At 44.5% G+C, this 10,191-nt stretch overlaps 1 long non-coding RNA gene across 1 annotated transcript; it reads right to left on the minus strand.

The window, feature by feature from the left end:
- Positions 1-401: 401 nt before the first annotated feature.
- Positions 402-8,307, minus strand: LOC308581745. Its single transcript, XR_014005239.1, has 3 exons — positions 7,861-8,307; positions 720-804; positions 402-536 (listed from the first exon to the last, which is right to left on the minus strand). It is a non-coding gene; the product is annotated as an uncharacterized lncRNA (long non-coding RNA).
- Positions 8,308-10,191: the final 1,884 nt, after the last annotated feature.

The following is a 10,191-nucleotide window of genomic DNA, read 5'->3' on the forward strand; positions in this document are numbered from 1 at the left end:
TTTGACTTTGCATGTTGACTTTTGCATGTTGACTTTGGGGGCACTGGATGTTACATGGAGCTAGTTGCTTGCAACAATAGTTGGGGAAGAGGCCACAGAATTTAACCCAGGTATCGTCAGGGAGCAGAAGGCTAAGCAATCACAGCAGTATATGGAGGTGCCATGAGATACCAATACAGGCCTTTGTTAAACAGCAATTAGAGTTTGTCAAGTGGTAGCCTGCAGGCTAGGCTTTGCTCACTAGAGAGTTCTACATCTGATCTCTAGTGGAGCTACCGGATTTTAAATAATGTGTTCTGCTGCAGTTTCATTCATAAGGAAAATAACCTTGTTTTCAAAATTCATGCATGAGAAAAAGACAGAGAAAGAGAGCAATCCCATGGTTTAATTATATAGCTTTCCAGGACTTTACACTGAGATGAATGTATGTACAAGTTTTACAGGCATCTCCTCGTACACAGAATGAGAAATTTGGTGCTTCATTTTGACTTCACAGATTCCTGTACTGGGAGTTGCTCCCTTCAGAAAGCTTATTCCTGGAATGCAAAAGCCAGAGAAAATGAAATCACAAAGATAATGTAGCAGACAACACAGATGGAAAACGGGGAGCAAGGCTAGCAGGGACATATCGATGCTGCTCACATATACTCCCATTGTGTATTCATAAGTTTGTAAGTGGATAAATTGTTCAGTTCATTTATAATCTGAAACCTACTTACCTTTCTTGACCTTCACCTTCCACGTACACAGCAAATTCATGCAGAGAATCCACAGTGTCAAACTGGAGCTTAACCAAAGAACTTGCTGAAAGACAGGTGAGTTACTTGAGCCAGGTGGTTCTTTCAGAGGCTCTAAAATAATGGACTAAAAGAGCTGAAGCTTTCATTTTGTCCAGAATGCTGTCTGAAGCTGTCATTCTGTCTGCAAAATAGATAGCTCAGCCACTAGAGCACGAGACTCTAGATTTCAGGGTAATGAATTCGAGCCTCATGCTGGGCAAACGATTCCTCCATTGCAGGGGCTGGACTAGATGCCCCTTGTGCTCTCTTCCAGCTCCACAATTCTATGGTTCTGTCATTAATCAGCAAAGTAATCTTCTTGGGGATGGGCAAGTAAGTTTAACTCAAAATTGAAAATGAAATTAAGGAACATGACTAAGGCCTGTCCACATTTCCACTTGTTCCACGCCCAGAAAGCACAAGCCCAAGCGTTTTCCTCCTTGCCCTGCTCCTTCCCAAGGGAAAATGCTCTCTTTAACAACAGAGTGGAACAAATGGAAAACTTGAATTGCCTTTTTCTCTGTCTGAGCGCTAAAAAGTCATTCTCCCTGGGGGAAAGCAACAGGACAAGCGGAAGTATGGATAAGCCCTAAGCTGGGCCTATTAATGCCAATAGGTCTACTATGAATAAAACTTAGTTGACTAATAGCTCAGTCAGTAAAGCAACAGACACTGAATCTCAAGGTCGTGGATTTGAGCCCCATGTTTGACAAAATATTCCTGCATTGAAAGGGGTTGGACTAGATGACACTCGTGGTCCCTTCCAACTCTACAATTCTGTGAAATCTTACTAACCCATGCTTGCTCTAGCTGGCTTTGGAGCATCATTGGAGAAACAGGCAATGTATGCATTTTTAAAAAATAATGAAGCAATGATCTCACACCGTCTAATTCGGGGAAAGCTCGCTGTGCAGGCTTGTTTCATTACTGTTTGCTTTGGCTTCCTTTATGGCTTGATGGTGAAAGCCGGCATTCTGCACCCTGCAGCCCAATAGCTACAGGCTCCAGCTAAACGTGTCGCTGCTGATGCGACGCAAATTCCCATGGAAAGAAGAAGCCACAAAGACTTGAAAGAGAGAGAGACTCCCTAGGACTGAATAATGTAGTGTCAGTTCCTCTAATGAATGCTGATCCTGGGTGCGTGATAGGTAATTAGTGACTTTGATACCTGCAGGGAGCAGTCAAGCAGGTCATGATTTTGCTGTCAGAAACTTCATTGCAACAGACGCATCATTATCCTAGTCACTGCTGTTTATTAATACACACCTTCACAGGGAAATTTTATATCCTTTCCCCCGCATCCAAGGAGCACAAGCAAGCTCTGCAGGCATGCATGGCAGCTTTCTGAATACCAGACAGAAGGCAGCGCACTGTTCTCTCCATGAAAGAGAAGGGAAAGGGGCAAAGGAGAACTCTAGCAGTAGCCACCAGAAAACAATTCTTGAAAGCATCAGATCAGATCTGCCAAGTGCCTAGATCTCCACAGAACCAGGGAAGATGAGTGCTTGTGTATCTGCCCCCCTCCTGCTTTGTTCAACAGTGCAGGCAAGAATGATGGATTGTGTGGCTGAGATGGTTGTCAAGGTCTGCTGATGCTGGGGAGTCTAGATAATTAGCAAGATAGCAGGAAAGCCTTAAGTGGCTATAGGACTTAGCCTGCCTTGAGTGCCAGGAACAGGTGTGGAAACAGGAAATATGTGGCTGTGTTTCCCTCGCTGGAAAGCAACCCCAACTACTTGGCACATGTGCTGGATTAGGAATCAGGACTTTTATGTCAAAGATGGTGGTTGCGATAGCTTGAGATGTGCAACAGTTGTGCATCAGCTCTCTGTGTGGGGTCAAATAAAGTGAATTGAAGAGTTGAATCGCAATGTCAATAAGTCTCCTTGAACTGAACCAGGTCTCCCTCTCCCCCAGCAACAGAGAACTATGCCACAGTTTTCCTGTCCTTTTAGAAAACAAAATAGTTGTATGCTTTCATATTCCTCTGTGTTTCTCTAGGTCAGAGGTAGGGAACCTATTCTGGCTTGTGAAGCAGATCAAATGTCTTCCCACCTCTAGCGGGGCAAATTTAACAGGTGGTTGCCAATCACATGATGTCATTATGATGTCAGGTGATGTTGTGCTTTGAAGCTCCAATTTCAGGGGCTTCAAGGCACAGCATGGGCCTGTTTGAAAGCACTTTTGCCCACAGCCCACAGGGAAGGTGGAACAGCCCCAGCAGTTCCCACAGGTCTTAGATGGTTCTGTGAGGAGCTGATGGTATGTGTGGCCGCTGACCTGGGCTCCCTCTCTTCTGCCTTCCCTCGGGGCGCACATGTCTTTAGCAGCACCCAGGAAAGGTGGGAGTGGAGCTGCCCCAAAAGTTTCCTTTTAAGAAGAGCATGTGGAGAGTGCAAAAGAGGAACTTTAAAACTGATCAAAGTGTTCTAAAATGCACCAGTAAAATACACTGTAAGACTGGAAACCTGATATTTAAGGGGAGGAAATAATATCTGTCTCTTCAAGATTCTAGGGACCCCAAACTTATCCTTTCTTTCCTCTCTGAATCATTCAGCTTTCATTCATTCCTCCTCATTTATGACTGTGCCCCCCAGACAGTACTCAAAACAGTGACAGTTGAACCTAGATTAGTGCAAAATCTAGGTCTGGGTATAATCAGCATATACATGACATCATATTTCCAATTCCCAGATGATTTTTTCTACAGTCGTACTTCAGAAGTCAAACAGAATCTGTTCTGGAAGTCCATTCGACTTCCAAAACATTCAGAAACCAAGGCACAGCTTCTGATCGGCTGCAGTAAGCTCCTGCAGCCAATCGGAAGCCACAGAACCCACATCAGAAGTTCGGGTTCCAAAGAACGTTCGCAAACTGGAACACTGGTTTGCGGCATTTGGGAGCCAAAACTTTTGACTTGCAAGGCATTCGACTTCCGAGGTACGACTGTAATGGTTTCATATAGATATGAAATAATAACTGAGTTAAGACCAAGTCCTGCCAGAACAACAGAAGATAGCTGAGAACCCATTGGCTGCCATCAATTGTGTGTGTCTACGTGTTTAGACTAAAGAAACTCGGTTTGCTGTTTTGCTTTGCTAAATAATGATTGGTGGCAGAGCTTGGAAGACAAAAAAAAACAAAAAAAACCTTTTTTTAAAAAAATGAAGAGCTTAGTATATCATCAGTACTTTGGAACCTAATGGGAACTTGCCAGAGAATATTACATAAAGCCTGCCTGTGACATTCAAAGAACACAAGCATAATCAACAAGGAACTTTTTGTGGGACGTACAGTACCGTGTTCATTTCAGGAAGGCATTTATCAAGGATAATGAATAGGTGTTGTAGCCACCAAATGCTCATTAAGTCATTGAGTAGGATGGCTGAGTCAGTTGAATATTATAACTGAACAGAGAGCCTAATTCAGTACCTAGTAATCAGTCATTTTCCTCCGCTTAATTTCTGTAGGTATGGTATGAACTGAATAATTTTACTAAAAGTTGTGAAGGAGGAAAGTGGGGAAGGAAGAGATTTACATGACTCTCTCTCTCTCTCTCTCTCTCTCTCTCTCTCTCTCTCTCTCTCTCTCCCCCCCCCCATATGTAGATAAAAATGTAAGGCTGTCATTACACAGCCCCTATTGGAGAATTTGTATTGCTGCATCACATCCTGGATTTGCATGAAGTCAGAGTGCAGACCCCATTTAGGATTTGCACTGCCTCATTGCACTCCTGGACTTGCAGGGTAGGGTAAAGTAAGAGGGGGGAAATGGTGGTTTAATAAAGCAGGAACTGAGAGAGCTAAAAGAAAAATGGCAGTTTTAAACAACAGCAGAGGTTCGAGTAAAGCTTCATACAATGGGCTCTGCATCCTTCATCTCTCTCGCATGAGGCAACTGAGGAATGGAAGAAGGAGACCTCTGAGTACAGTAAGAAGGGGGAAACACTGAAAGTTGGGAAGTGGCTGTTTTAAACAAAAGTTTAAAACTTAGCAGAAGTTGAGTAAAGTGGAGGTAGAGAACCATTGAGAGGGAAATGCTGATTTTGTCAGCATCGCCCTTGAGCCAGTGCCACGAACTGGACTCATCCACTTCAGCCCCGACTGGGCTAGGCGAGCTGGGTAGCACTTCCAGAGACCATCTTCTGCACAGGAACAGGTCAAAGTGCTGTGGACTCACAGCTTAGAGTTGTGAGCACCGGATTCACTTCCACAAGAAGACAGTCGTCGCACAGCAGAGTACAGCAGAGTATAGCAGAGCATAAATGACTCGGAGAGCAGCTCTGTAGAATATCTTCTTTATCTACAAATATAATACACAGCTATAAAAAGGTAAAGGTACCCCTGCCCGTACGGGCCAGTCGTGTCCGACTCTAGGGTTGCGTGCTCATCTCGCTTAAGAGGCCGGGAGCCAGCGCTGTCCAAAGACACTTCCAGGTCACATGGCCAGCGTGACGAAGCTGCAGCTAGCGAGCCAGCACCAGCGCAGCACACGGAAACGCCATTTACCTTCCCGCTATAAAGCGGTACCTATTTATCTACTTGCACTTAGGAGTGCTTTCGAACTGCTAGGTGGGCAGGAGCTGGGACCAAACGACGGGAGCTCACCCCGCCGCGGGGATTCAAACGCCGACCCTACGATCAGCAAGTCCTAGGCACCCACAGCGCCACCCGCGTCCCAATACACAACTATATACAGAGCTAAATGAGGTCTAAACGAAAATGCTGAACTGCACTGAGTGTCTGCAGCTGCTCTTAGCAGCAACCTTATATATACACACGATCTCTCTCTAACACTCAGTCTCTCTCTCTCTCTTTGATGTGAGGCTGGAGTGAAATAAGTAGGGAGCAAAAACCACCCCCTCCTCTCTGGAGAATCAGCAGAGAACACCAGCAGATTCTTGGATATGGGAGGGATGAAATCTCCTCAGGTTTTGAACAGCAACAGATATTTGAGTAAAATAGAGATGGAGGAACACTAAAGGATTGTTTAAAAACAAAATGAAACTCCAGTTTTAGTGAGGAGAAATAGCTGAGATGTGTACTGCACAGAAGCTACTACCAAAGACTAACACAACAGAGGCTTTCTGAACTCCCTTCTTGCTGTACTCAAACCCTGTGTTAAACTGCCACTTCCTCCCTCCAGGTCACCCCCTGCTTGCTCTACTCAAGCTTCTGCAAATGCTTAAACTCACCATTTTTTCCTTCTCAGCATTGCGCCATCCCTGCTTTATTCAGATACTTGCCATTGTTTCAAATGGCCACTTCCCCCCTTCTCGGTATTTCTCCATCCCTGTTATACTCAAAGCTCTGCTGTTGTTTCAAACCACCACTTTCCCACCCTTAGTCTCCATCCTTTCTTGCTGACATGCCATGCCATGGCCACGGCTGTTGTGCAACCTACCTTCAGTTTTGCTCTGCCACCCCACCCTAAATTCATGCAAATCCAGGCTTGGGAAGCAGCACTACAAATCCTCCAGTGGGGATTACGTGATGACATCCTTACATTTTTATTATATATACTAGGGGCTGCACATCTGTTCACTCTGCTCACTAATTGCTTACCATTACCCCACATAGCCCCACTAGCATTTCCCTTTCCCACTCCATGCAACTATTTAGTTCACCTTTCACCAGATGCAGGGGGTTACCATGGGGGTGGTTTGTGGGGGGGGGGAGCAGATTGCACAAAGGGAGGGTGAAGGTAAAAACAGGTGCAAAGCAATGCTGCATTACAGATGAGAAAAGTGACTCAGAAATGGGGTTCAGAAAGTGAAAAGTGAGTTTGGTAGTTGATAGGGGATTGATCCCCCACTCTCTCTCTGTGATATTAATTTATTCCATGGCTCATACATCCCCATTTCATAAAATAGCTTCCTCCACTGCTAGAAGACGCTTTGGTGGTTTGTTTGCTATTCATAAAGGATTGAGTGTGTACATGAAAGGCCAGATTTCATTATGCTGTTCCAGAATGGTGAAATAAAGAAGAAGCAACTCATAGGGAAGACTTTGACATCTTCAATACCATCCCTTTTTATAATCTAATCTTCCTGTTTGTTTATGGCACCCTTGCCATGGCTGGAGAGAAAAGCCTTGCTCAGAAACACATTAGAAGACTTTAGCCTCATGGGGGAAAGAACATATTGGGCAGGATTCACCTAACGAACCCTATCAGTGGAAGCCCTGTGCAAAGACTTCCATTTGTGCAGTGGGGCTTCCCCCTCTGCCCTCTCTGTGCCATCTCGGACCCCTTGAAATTGGCTTGGAGTGTGGGAGAGAAGCTCCAGGCCAGTGCATGCAGGAAGGAGAAAGGAAACCTGAAATGCTTGTGTAGATGGAACCGCCATCATAGCACAATGGGTGGACTGAAAACCACTCATTATTGTTATCCTATTGAGCTAAGAGGCCTTCTCAAATGAGGATCGGGAACTGACCATGAATCTTCTGGAAAATTCTTATCAGGTGCCTATCGACCCCCAACTCAAACAGCTGATAAAAAGATTGCCCAAGCTTTATACTCATACCCCCCAACTGTCCTGTTTTAAGCAGGACATCCAGAATCACAAAAACCATTCCTGGTTTCCGTTTTCATCCCAGAATGTACTGTTTGTTGGTCCAATGCTCTGGTGAAAGAGCGCTGGACCAAAAGATGCTCACTCTGCAGCAAGTCAGCAGGGTTGCACCATAGCTCTGGTGCACCCTGCTGATGAGCACCTGAGTGCCAGACCAGAATATGCGCCCCTCCTGATGTCCAATCTTGTATACAGGTTGCTATTTCAGCTGATATGGATGCCTTGAACCAATCACGTGAATGCCCAAACTGCTGTTTGCTACGGCCACTAGCAAGTCTTTTTCCAAACATTTTTTTCAGGGTACACAGGATAAAAGGTCCATATATAATTCAATACACTCAGGTTCTCAGAACAGCCAACTCATTGACCTCAGCACTTAAAAATTATAGTGTGACTCACCCCGAAGTCTCTAGGTTATGGCCCACTACCGGCTGAACACACTAATCAGATCTAACCAGCCAAAGCCTAATTCAAATCTGTTTATGAATCATGTTTTGTGGTTGTACTCACCTCTGTAGTGGGCATCTGTGTGAACAGGACAAGAAAAACAGCCTGGAGATGTAACAAACTTCATTTCAGCTCAGTCTGCAGCCCAGTTAAGGCAAAGTGCTTGGTTTGAAATTGATCAACGATGCAATCCTGTGCTCATTTGCTTGGAAGTAGATCTCATTGAATTTAGCAAGACTTGTGAACAAACATATTCAGGATCAGGCTGCCCATCACATTAATCAGTTCTGCTCTGTTGTATTCTATGCCATCGGGAGTGGGAACTATGTAACTGGTTCATGGATCTGGCTTGATATGGTGTGGTGTGGTGTGGGGTGGGGCAGGGCAGGGCCAGCGTAACTTCTTGTGAGCGGCCAATGCCTAGAGAGAATAGGGCAGCCAAAGTAAAACTCCAGTGTAAGGGATCTTGTGAATGTGCATTGCCTGCTCTGTTGAATCCAATGGTGCTGTTACCATCTGAAAGAAAAGACATATGTTATGTTCTATGAGGAGGTGAACGCCTTAAGTAAGTGACAATCCTTTAAAGAAAACAGGGGCTGACACCTCAAGGTGAAGGAAACTTGTTTTGTTTACGCTCAATGTGTTCAGGCTAAATAGCACAGCGACATCTCTATAGTGATAAATCCAGCACTCCATACTAGCAATGGGCTCATTTAAAAAATGAAGCTGCATCTATTCCCATGTCAACTAGCCTAACCACTTCTAAACTCTCATTGCCATTGGCTTTCTTTGGATATTTGATTGCTCTCTCTCTCTCCCACCCCCCCACCCCAAGACCAGAAACCCTCCTCCCCCGAAGTGCTTCCAATAATTACAGTCATCTCATTTGGAATTAACAAACCAACCATTGTATCCTGATTCATGATCAATGGGATGTTAAAGGAGTTCTTATTGAGTTTAATAAGTATATAAGTTGCTAGTTAATGAAGTGAAAATTATGTCACCAATAACTGTGTAATTACGTTCTTATTAATGCATTCAAATGCCTTGCAGTTTAAATGGTGTATAACAAGCTCGTTATAGCAAGATAATTAGATAGCCATTAATTGTTTAAAATGCTGATTGACGTGTGGTATGGTAATAGATATCTAGCTTCCCATCGCTGTCTTCCTATGGGGCTAATTTAATGTTTTTGTGCCCTTCTAATTAGGAATATAGATTAGGACAGAACTGTAGAAAGTGTGAGGCTAACTAAGGAAGGGGGTCACACCAATTGTCATGGAGTAGCGCCCACTCCTTGCTGGTCCTGCCCACTGGGTTTCTTCATAGCACCTGCCCAGTCAATGTTCACAGCTATGTCTCAACTGACACCATGGACTGTCAAACCTAGGCATCAGTTCTGCAACACTGCAGCAAATGCTATATTCTACCCTGATCAATACAATAGAGTCTCACTAGAGTCTTGGTACTGAGCAAGTTTGCACAGGAATATTCTTGGGAATTGTAGGGTTGGAAGTGGAGGGTGTGGGGAGGAGCGGGTGAATACTTATTGCAGCCATACAGACTCAAGGCCTAAGTACACTGATTCTGCTTTCATAGATTATTCTACGGGGCATTGTCTTCAATTATGCTTTTCACCAATTTGCCTAGAACACGCATTAGCCTAGCTGGTCTGTCATTTCCTAGCTCTCTCATTGATTTGTTATTTTAATGTTAGCTACCTTTCAACCTTTAGTGACAATTTTTGTTAAAATGTTTTGTTAGGCAATCAACAACTCCACATTCAAGTTTTTAAATGAACTCCCCCAGTGTATGTCAACCAGAGCTAGTGACTTGTAAAGTTTTAATTTGACAGTTAGCTGCAGAATGCCACATACTGGGTGTATTCAGTCAAATCATTGCACTGGTGGATGCCTGCTAATGCATTGGGACTCTCCCTTCCCCGTGCCCTCATTTCCTCCCAAAATCTGCTTGAGAGGGTTGAGAGAACCCCACAGCCAAACAGTATGCGAGGGGCAGGAGAAGGGAGATTGTTCTGTCACACGAGCAGAAATGCTTCCCTGACAGAACAATCTCCTCAGCGCTACGTTGAATTCAACCTGCAGACAGCTGTATTTGACTGAGTACCTCAGATGGCCTTCTCAAAAAAGTTATTCAGGCGCAGTCAACATATTGCACAATGAAGACAAACACAAATTCTTTATTCCGCTTTTCTTCATTCATTCTTGCTTTAGCAATCCTTTCACACCTTTATTTAATGCGCCAACTGCCTCCCTGGCTAGGTTCTTGCCTTGGATGTGCTAACTGCTTTAATGGGCGATATCCTAAATTAGTCAGAGCAGAACCGCTGGAATCAGGGCTGGCTGGTGGGGGAAGGCAGCACTGGCCTTCGGG

Source organism: Podarcis bocagei (assembly GCF_964188305.1).
Source record: "Podarcis bocagei genome assembly, chromosome: 2".
NCBI lineage: Eukaryota > Metazoa > Chordata > Lepidosauria > Squamata > Lacertidae > Podarcis > Podarcis bocagei.